Here is an 11,752-nt window from a genome sequence, read left to right as displayed (position 1 = left end):
CAAACATAAAAAACACAAATAAATAAATAAATAACCATTAGCAATTAAGCAACAAAGCCAAAGGCTAAAGTTGCCACACACAACCAACAACAAGGCTGCCCCCCTAACTTCAAGTCCTGGCTCTATCCCTGGTGGCATCCCATTAAATATCTCAACCTACCCCCACTTTTTTCTATGCTATCCCTCCATTTCGGCATTTTCATTTTAGTTTCTTTAGATACCAATTTCAAACTTTCGAATGTTTCATACTAGTATACGTCCACTTTCCAGTTTCCCTTTATTTCAGAATTTCTCTCTCAGTTAGGGATTCATTTCTTCAAAGGTGAAGGTGGATGTACGTAGATCAAAAAGGGTATTTGACGATCTCTCTTCCTCTCTCGCTCTCATTGTTTTGTTTTGTTTTTTATTTGATAGTCCTTTCTCAGTGGGGTTGTGATGTATATTTTAGAGGCAAGGTGCCTCAATCTTGCCAAAAACAACTGTGTTTTGACATCCTAACTGAACCGTTCTAAAACTGATTAAACCATCCCAATTTTTGGTTATTTTGGTTGAACCCGCGGTTTCCAAATTTTTATGCTTTTTGTGTAATTTTCGATTTTGTAAGATAACTGGATCGGATTGTAGTCTGGTTCTCGATTGAACCGGCGAGTCCAGTCCGGTTTTTAAAACCATACTATAATGTAACAGGTACCTATACTAAACTGGATCTAATCAAGAACACTTTCTGAAGTGATCATTGTCAATTAAAAGGGTGATTTGTCACAATTATCCTATTGTTCTTAAACATGAGTGGTTTGCGTATATTCTACACTACTATTTAAGAGGCTTCCCTTGTTTGGGATATTCATTTTTTTGGTTCAAAAATATCCCTACACCCCTATGTTTAAGTGGAGATAAAACTAAAGGACAATCCGGTTAAAATATAACTGTAACTCCCACTAAAACATTGCCTAAAAAATAGGGCAACTCTCTTGTTGATTTTCAAATTGTTTTATCCTCTTTGTCAAAAAATAAAAATAAAAATTGCTTTACCCACTTATAAATTGGAATGAATGAGAAAACGTGTAAACCTTAAATTAGAATGAATGAAAAATTATGACACTACAAAATAAAAACATAAAAAGCCTCATCGCACATGCAAAGTGCGTGTGATGAGGCTAGTTATTCATTATGCATGTAACTTTGAAGATGTCAACTTGTTTGCTCATTTAAAGGTTATACATGGACATGATAGGTTTTATGTATAATGAGTAAATGTTCAACAATGAATTTACCAATCTCTAAGAGAGAGACTTTATTTAGTTAATTTCATATTGGAGTGGGACTCAAGACAAAATTGATTGTTGACATTTTTCTAAGGTTTTTTTTTTTTTTTTTCATATATATAATATTTATAAAGACTTCTCGCTCAGAAATTATTTTGGAGTCCAATAAAGTTAAGGCTTACATAAGCTAGGGACATGACATTGATATGTGTTGATGGACATTATTGTAATTTGTGGAAGTCCAAAATATTTTATTGATGTGGTTGAGAAAATTAAATAATATTTGAAGAGTTTCAAGTAAACTCCATAGCCTTTCAAAGTTATATATATATATATATATATATATATATATACAAGATTGAAATTCTACCCTAGCCTAATCTAAGTGTATATATATGTAAGGCTCCCTCCTAGAGACTTGAATCCCGGCCCTTACCCCATCCCCCCCCCCCACCTCACAAGCACTTATACTTGTGGAATGACCATTACTCCAAGGATGTGCGATGGTAATAGCCTTCCAAAGTTATTAATTGATACTACAACTAAAGATAAGATCCTAAGGATCCCACATAGATCCTCTCTCTAGGACTTATAAAGGTCTTTGTAAGTAAGACATCACATTAGTGGTTAGCCATCAGAAACGATTGTGTGAATGTGGGGTACTCTACAAAACTCTAAAAGAAAAAGAGACACTTGGGTTGCTAGGAGAGTGTTAGGATTTACCAAGACCATTGTATTGTTTTTACTGTTCCTATTATGTTAGTTAACTAACTATGGTTTAAAGGGTCCATGGTTTGGTTAAGTGAGGTGATTGTATCTGTGTTAGTTAGGCTGTGGTGGTTAGTTAGTTAGGGAAGTGGTGATGAGTGAGTTAGGAATAACAGAGTGGCACATCTTGTATATTGCATAAAGGCTACGGCCATAATGAGTGAGGATATCAAGCAAGTTGTTCAAGCATTTAACCTTCTTCTTATCTCAATCTTCTTCCTATTTCCTTTCTCTCCTTCTTCCTCTATTTCCTATCACTCTGTTCTGGAGGCAAGGCTGTCCTCGAATTCAACTACAATAAGACCTACATTCCTTGCAGAAAGGTACGCAATTCTTAATCTATTCATAATCGTGATTGTGTGATTTAACAATCATTGACTAGGAAAAAAAAAAAATTTATTTGCTATTGCTTCTGCAAACCATGGGTGGTATCATGCTGACATGAATATGTATCGTAATATATGAGATATATGATCTGTTGTCGTGTTCTTTTTTCTTTTCTTTTTTTTTTTTTTTTGAGAAATTTCTGCTGCCGTTTTTAGTCCTCTATTTTTATTTTTTATTTTTATCACTAAACTGTTTCTTTCCCACCTCCACATTTCTCTCTCTCACATTAGTAGTCATATACTAATACAACTTCTTCTTAAAATAAAAATAAAATAAAACAACCATGAGTAAAACATGTAAACCCAAAAAAAAAAAAAAAATATTCGTGTGTGTGATGAGGTTAGTATATAATATATTAATATTTAGTTAATATATAATTATTTAGTTATTTAATTCATAACTATAAATTTATGCCCATGTTCATGTTTATATATTAATGAAATGAGATGATACTATTTTTTTATTAAAAAAAAATGTCATAATCACTCATGAGTCATTAGTCATGACTAATCTATACTATTATTTAAGAGATTTTTCCTGTTTGGATTCCTTATTTTTTAGTTCAAAAATGCCCCTAAAACCCTATGTTTAAGTAGAGATAAAACTAAAGGACAATCCAGTAAAAATGCAATACTAACTCCTACTAAAATATTGCCTAAAAAATAGGACCACTCTCCTATTAATTTTCAAATTGATTTATTCACTTATAAATTAAATTTTCAAAATAAAAATTATATATATAAAATAAAAAACACTATTTTTTTTTTTACAAAATAGGACCACTAACAAAAAAAAACTCATTGCACGCGCGAAGCGCGTGTGATGAGGTTAGTGTTTAATTACTGCCTTGCATGCCAACAACGTGGCACCACAAGGAACACACACAATGAATGAATGAAATCTATACTATTATTTAAGGGGCTTCTCCTGTTTGGATTCACTATTATTTAAGGGGCTTCTCCTATTTGGATTCCTTATTTTTTAGTTCAAAAATGCCCCTACAACCCTATGTTTAAGTAGAGATAAAACTAAAGGACAATCTACTAAAAATGCAATACTAACTCCTACTAAAATATTGCCTAAAAAATAGGACCACTCTCCTATTAATTTTCAAATTGATTTATTCACTTATAAATTAAATTTTCAAAATAAAAATTATATATATATAATAAAAAACACAATTTTTTTTTTACAAAATAGGACCAATAAAAAAAAAAAAAAAAAAAAAAAAAAAAAAAAACTCATTGCAAACGCGAAGCACGTGTGATCAGGCTCGTGTTTAATTACTGCCTTGCATGCCAACAACGTGGCACCACAAGGAACACACACAATCAATGAATGAAAAAAAAAAAAAAAAAAAAAAAAAAAAAAAAAAAAAAAAAAAGACTATAACCAATAGAAAACTGAAACGTGGCACCCCATTGAAACTTTCAGCATTTGCGTTTTAGTTTCTTCTAATACCAATTTCAAATTTTCGAATATTTCGTACTAGTCTACCACCACTTTCTAGTTTCCTTTTATTTCGACATTTCTCTCTCAATTGGGGATTCATTTCTTCAAGGGTGAAGATACGTAGATCTAAAAGGGTATTCAACACACTCTCTCATTGTTTTGTTTTATTTTTTATTTGATAGTCCTTTGTCGGTAGGGTTGTGATGTATATTTTAGAGGCAAGGCGGCTCTATCTTGCCAAAAATGACAGTGTTTTGACATCCTAATTGAATCGTTTTAAAACCGGTTAAACCATCTTGGTTTTCGGTTTCTCCGATTGAACCTGCAATTCCTAGTTTTTTATGCTTTTTGTGTAATTTTTGGTTATGTAAGATAACTGGACCAAATTGTAGTTCAGTTCCCGATTGAACCGGCCGGTCCGATCCGATTTTTAAAACAATACTATAATGTAATAGGTACCTATACTAAATTGGATCCGGTCAAAAGCACTTTCCAGAGTGATCGTTGTCAATTAAAAGGGTGTTATGTCACAATTTTCCTATTGTTTTTAAACATGAGAGGTTTGCATATATTTATTTATTATGCATGTAACTTTAAAGACGTCAACTTTTTTTTTTTTTTGATATGTTTGAAGATGTCTACTTGTTTGCTCATTTAAAGGTTATATATGGACATGATAGGTTTTATGTATAATGAGTAAAATGTATAAATGTTCAACAATGAATTTACCAATCTCAAGACAAAATTGATTGTTGACATTTTTCAAAGTTGTTTTCATATATATAATATTTATAAAGAGTTCTCGTTCAAAAATTATTTTGGAGTCCAATAAAATTAAGGCTTACATAAGTTAGGGACATGACATTAGGGACGAACCCGGGGCCTAAAGGGGCCCAGGTCCCCCTGGCCTTAGAAAAAAAAAATCAATAGGAGTATATAAATCAAGTTAGATACTCACATACAACTTCACCCCCTCCCCCCTCTTTCCAAAATCTAGGCCCCCATCATCAAAACTTCATCAAATCAGCCCAAAGAGATCACAATAGTCAACAACCCATATCAAGAAAAACCTTCAAATAGAACAAAATTTCGGTCTAAATGAAAAAGCATACACAATATAATCATACTACAAATCTGAAATAACAAAACAAAAATCACAAATTCCCCATTTTACCCATTTAAATTTCTCTCCCTCAATTTCACTCTCAACTCTTTTTCTTCCTCCAACAACTGTCGTTTTTTACCTAAATCCTTATGCTTCTTTAGTTCTTTCTTGCCTGGACTGTCATATTGTTATGGTTGATGTTGTCTACTGTTTGAACAACAAAAATCCTCCTCTATTTTTTTCTTCTTCTTTGGCTTAGACTTCTCCACCAGTTTGCTAAAATCCTCCTCTATTATTTTCTTCCTTCTACTTCGATTTCTCCACCAGCTCATTGTCTAATTGTTTTCTCAAGCATAGTCCTCAGAACTGGATCGGACTGGGAGGTCGGATTGTGAAAACCGGGAACCGGGATGAAAACCAGTTTTTTAAGCATAAAGAACCGGATATATGTGGCAATTCTGTGAACCGTTAAAACTGGGGTTGGACTGCACGAACCGGTGGCAAGAACCGTGCGGTCTAACCCCTTAAAGCATTCTCATCAGCTCTCTAAAAAAAAATGTCATTTTGACACACCAAAAACCCACTTTATCATTTTAGCACATCATTTTACAACATATCATTTATCAGATGTTCTATACTTCAATTCTATACATTAAAATAATATTTACTACACATTAAAATAAAATATTACCTCCTCCTCTCTATTCCTATCACTATCATCATCATCATCATCACCAACGGCCACCACCGGCACAAACACCGAAGGCCACCATCGGCGCCTCAAAAAAAAAAAAAAACAACCAGAAAGATCGGCACAAACCCAAACCCACCACCGGTACAAACCCACATCCACCACCGACACAAACATACATCCGCCAACGCCGCCTCAAAAAAAAAAAAAAAAAAAAAAAAAAAAACACAACTAGAGAGATTGGCACAAACCCACATCTGCCAATGCTGCCTCAAAAAAAAACACAACCAGAGAGATCGGCATAAACCCAAACCCACTACCAGCACAAATCCACATCCACCACCGGCAAAAACCCACATCCACCAAATTAAACAAACCACATCCCAAATCCACCAAATCAATTATAAAATTAATTACAATTTACACTAAAATCATAAATTGAATCGGCACAAACCCTTTTTTTTTCCTCTCCTCCTTCAGTGTTTGTTACCTTTCAAGAGCGACAATCAGATCAAGACAACCGTCTCCGTCGCCGTCGCTGATGGAAGTTTTCACTTCCAGCCACCGTGTCCTTCACACTGGAGTTCATCTACGTCGCAAAGTGGGTCAATGATTAGTGGCGAGCCTAGGCGGTCTCTGTCTCTCGGCATGGTGAGATCGGCATGGCGAGACAGCTGGGCGAGACGGCGTGGCGAGAATGCCAGATAGAGAGAGAGAGAGATGGGTTGCAGACGGAGAGTCAAAGAGAGACAAATGATGTTGGAGAGAGAAAAAATGAATTAAATAAAGGCAAACAGTAATGGCATTGTTGTCCGTACCGTCTCATATTTGAGACGGTACTGTAGACATGTTCCAAGTTTTTTGAGATTTAGAACGGCTGATGAGGGCTTGTTTTTGTGTTTGGTGTGTCAAATGTGTCAAATATTTGGCATTTGGCACACCTGATGGGAGTGCTCTTAGCAATTTTTTTTATTTTTTATTTTTTATTTTTTTTATAAAAACAACTTAACTCAATTTTATTCTACTTAATTAAATTATCCATCTCTTACAAAGAATAAAAAAAATTATAATTAAAATCCTTCAAAGATATTCAACTTTACTTTAAAAATTAATCATAAATTTTAATGTTTTCATGGTTATTATTTTATTTTATTAACTTTCTTATTTAATTATTAAATATATGCTTGAAAATCATTAAATTTCCCTCACATATATAGATATATTAGTCAATTTTTCTAGTTTTATAAATTCAATATCTATATTTAGGCTTTAATTAATTATTAAATTAATTATGACGTCATCACGGTTCAACCTCGGTTCGACCTCAAAAACCTTGAACCTCTCTTTAACAGTTCAATAAACGGTCCAGGTCTGAAAACCTTGTTCTCAAGAGGTTTTTTACTTTCCCGATATCTACTTTTAAGCTTTTGGTCAAAAATGTCAGATGCACATGTGGTTTTTACTATTGTATTTTGTCCAAGTGTCCATCTACACTACACGTGGGATTCACTTCTCCACATCTTTCTTTTTCCTACCTTTTATCTATTTTGTTTTTCATATTAATGATTTGTGATAGAAATCAAAATGTGTCTTGTGCAGTATATTATTAAGTTAGATATATGAATTTATGGCTTAAAAATAGATTATATGAATCTACATTTTTTAAAAGCTCTTAAAAAAAAAAAAGTGGGGTTCTAATTTATAAACAAATTAAATATAATACATATAAAGCGACAACTTTAAAAGGTACATTAGGATTGATTGGTACCTAAATATATCATTCTTTTTCTTCTTAACTAAACTTAAATGACCTTAGTATGAAATTGACCATTTTGCTTAGGCCCCCCTAAGTTAAAATCCTAGGTCCGTCCCTGCACCTTGATATGTGTTAAAATGACAAATATATAGAGGCTTAAAAACATATAGAGGCTTAAAAAGTAAAATTTTATTTTAAATTTGGGGGTTTAATAGGATTTAGTTTTTGGTATTTTGATCAGTTGGATTTGATTTAGGTGATTGGGTTAGATTTTGTTTTAATTAAGGTTTTGATTTAGAACTATTCCTCTTCATTTGCTATGATTTTAAAAGGTTGTTTATTCATTTGAATGAAATTGTTGCCTCTTTTTGGTTGTTTAATTGTTTTGATAATGATTGAGTTTGTTTCTTTGTTTGGTGTTTTCAAGTTCACAAAGCAGTTTTTTTAGGCTGTTATTAGATTGACCTCAACCTTGGACTCATGATTTGAGCTTTTTCACAAAGATAATGCTCTGTGAAGGTGTTACACGCTAAGTTGAAACATAATGATTTGATGGCCTCTGGTGAGTGCAAAAGTTTGAGTTTTTTAAATGTTCAATTTTTTTTTATCACAAAGTCATTATCTTTTTCAATAATTTTTTATTATTTTAATGATTTAATTTAAAAGATATTTCATTAGACAACTTCATTTTAATAAGTTGGGTATTTTTGGTGTTTTAGAAGGTTCAGAAGTGGTGGAGAAAGTAGAGCAGCCTTAAGTTGCACATTGTTATGGTGGATATTAGACTATTGTCCTTATTAGTTTATGTAGTTCGATATTTGGTTCCTTATGATTTGAAGAGTGAAGGAGGTTGTGTATGGCCTTGAAAAAGATGGGTATGTGCAGAGTGATTTCTTAGCTTAAGGTTTCTGTCGATGACTTGGTATGAGAATAATTTGTGCTTGACATATTGTTCTTTGTAACTTTTGTTACTTTTACTGTAAGTGAATGGACAGGTACCTAGGGTCGTATTTTAAAGTTTGATTTGAAGTCTTTTGTATATGTGTTGTTGTAGTTTAAACTTGGTATTTGAATTGTTAAATTGTTAATTCACAGTTTCATTGTTCATTTCTTAATCATGAATAATAATATTGTTATTTGCAACCATCATAATTTGGTATCAATGATGTGATCATTTCAAATGCTATTCTTTAGAGTTTAGATAGAGTCTATTTTATGATTAAGAAAATTTATAATTAAAAGACTTGAAATTAATTTTTTTTTAAAAACAAATTATTGGATATGTTGGATCTTAAATTACTTCTATTAGACTCCATCCTTTATGGCATCATTAAAAAGAAAACTCATATAGATAGGTATTAGGATATTATTTGGAACTATCATAATGAACTAACGTATTATGCATGATATGAAGCTAACTATAACATCCTATGCTATAAAATAAAAATTCGGCCTATGGCTATCTTCACTTTTAGTTAAAATAGAAACTCTATTAACTAAGTTTTAAGAAATTTAAAATTCTATTTCAAAAAATTTCCCGAACATTAGATTTTATTTTAATTATTTTTTTGATAGGTTATTTTAATTATTTTAATCATCTATAATAATAATTTTATATTGTAAAATAATATTGAGACAAACAAATTTAATTTTGTGTAGCACTTAAAGAAATGAAATCATTTTGAGTTCAAGCCTAAGGTAGACTTGGCTGTGTATGAAAATGGAGGAGTGTCTTGATTTGGTTGGATGAAAGTTTTTGATTTAGTTGAGTGAATTTTTTTTTTGTATTGCTAATATATATATATTTTTTTGTTTAAATGGTAATATTGCTACAATAATTTGATGATTTAGGGACGATCTTATATTGGGGACTTTTTAGCTCTCAATAATTGAAATTAGAGAAATGTTTAAACCTGAACATGTTAACATTTAATTTAAAACAATCCCGTGCATCGCATGGGTTAGACCGAAACCTTTGGAATTCCCACAATTTTTCACATCACCACTATTTTCTTTTTCTTTTTATTTTAGGTTTTATATCTTATATATTTATTATTTCTCTTCAACGTGTAATTATCTTCTTCTCCTATAATTTTTAAATTGATAAAAAATTTAATTTGATTACAATCTAAATTCTACTACAATTTATTTGTTCATATTCTATCAAATTCTTTTCCTCTTTTTTTTGGTTCTCCCATTTTTTTAAAACCAAAGCGATAAGTCAAACTGGTGGGCCCTTATAATGTTGAGCTTGGCCCATTTGAATCTGTATATATTAAAATAAAGTCGGTTCTGTTCTTCATCTTCAACTATAACTCTATTTCGTGTAAAAAACTTTTATTTTACAACATAGTCATGTGTGTTAAACAGAGTTGGTATCAAAGAAAAACAATTCACTTGGTGTAATTTGTACTACCATGTATTTTATACATAAAACCCTCATATGATCTTGGAAAAACCACTCTATAAAAAAAAATTGTCATCAATAACAAGAAGAAGAGCTTATTCCCGACAATCAAAACCACAAATTTCCAGACAATAATCAATTTTATATTACTTATATTGTTAGGATTTTGGAACTGTTGTGGATTGTATGTGTGGTCTTTTGTTATATGTTTTTTTGAAGTATTAAGATTATCATGTCAGGATTTTGGAATTATCATGGACTTGGTAAAATATCTGTTTTCAAACAGTGGAAGTGTTGAATGTAGGTATTGATCGTTTGACAAGACATGAAGATGAAATCAAGAAAGATTGCACCTCAATGTTCTTAGAAAGTTGCTACTCTACCCTTCTTCTTTCCTCAGAAATTTTTTTCATACTTTATACACCAAGACATAGCGTTAGTGGGTTATTAGGCTCAAAAAGTTACATATTGTAATTATGTTCTTGTTGTCAATCAATGTGCTCATAAAGTTTATCATTTTAGGATTTTGGAACTATAGTGGACTTGGTAATATGAAGTTCTTTAAAGTATATTTGCATGGTTGTGGTATTTTAAAAAAAAAAAATTGAATTTTGTTTTAATATTTGTGTTTCACTGTTTTGGTGTAATACAAATTTATATATATATATATATATATATGTGTGTGTGTGTGGTTCTTTAAAGTCTCTGTGCATGGTTGTGGGTTTTTTTTTTTTAAAAAAAAAAAAAAAAAAAGAGAAAAACCTTATTTTGAGGGTTAGGAGACCCTTAAAAAAAAGGTTATTATACTTTTATTTATTTTTAAACTTTTCAAAGGTGGCCAACCCTGCATAAAGAAAAAGCAATTGTTTCAAGGGTCATGTAAGGCTTTGAAATTTCTGTTTTGAGGGTTACGAAGGCCTTCAAAATTTTGTTTTAAAGGTTATCAAGGGTCATCTAAAGCCTCAAAATAATTTTTTTTGAGGGCTTTTAATACATATTTCATGGGTTTGGACCCTTGAAAAAACCAACTTTTTTGTAGTGAGTCCATAGGTTCTTTTTTTTTTACTTGATTTTGGAATCTCAGATTGATTAGTAGAATAATATGGAATGAGGAGGTGCATTATTCATATTAAAAGTGACAATTCATATTGATAAGAAACTAAACAAGGGCGTGTAATAACCTCTATACATATGGTGGTGATGTAGCGTTGGTGAATGTGAGAGTTAGAAGACAAAGTTTTGTCTTTTTTATTTATTTAAAATTTGCATCCTGCTTTGTTGATACCTATACAATACTCATGGGAAACTATTCAAATTTTACAACAATTTATTTGTTCATATATTATCAATTTTTTTTTTTGGGGTAAATAATAAAACAAAAGCAGCCACTGCCCACTATTGTGGTCTTTTTTTATTTATTTATTTAAAATATGTCTTCTACTGAAGGGAGTCAATTTCGTACTGAAAGTTGTACCGATTTAGCCAGCGGAACGATATATTTTGGTACCAATCAATATCGGTGTACCGTTTCGGATTTACCGCTATTTTATATATTTAATATATATATACTAAATATTTTTAAAAAAATAATAACAACATAAAACTTAAAATCTGTTGTTAAAATATTATAAATATAATATTTTTACTTTTGTTTTACTGCTACACGTATCTCAATTTTCAAGTACCATCTGCCAACAAATAGTTAATAACTCACCTTTTTCTTTCACCTCTACTCATCCTCTTTTACTTTTACAATTCATCTTTCTATATTTTTTTTCTTGATATCTCCTCCACATGTTTACATTCACTGAGTCTTATCTCATTTCAAATTTCAAAAAGCAAGTCATCTCCACACCTTTGGTCAGAGACGTCAGTCATCACATGGGCTCCCAAAGAAAAACTCAAAATCTTTGAGAAGCAG

The sequence above is a fragment of the Quercus robur genome, chromosome 9 (genome assembly GCF_932294415.1).
Source record: "Quercus robur chromosome 9, dhQueRobu3.1, whole genome shotgun sequence".
Classification (NCBI taxonomy): domain Eukaryota; kingdom Viridiplantae; phylum Streptophyta; class Magnoliopsida; order Fagales; family Fagaceae; genus Quercus; species Quercus robur.
This window is presented reverse-complemented; position numbering follows the sequence as displayed.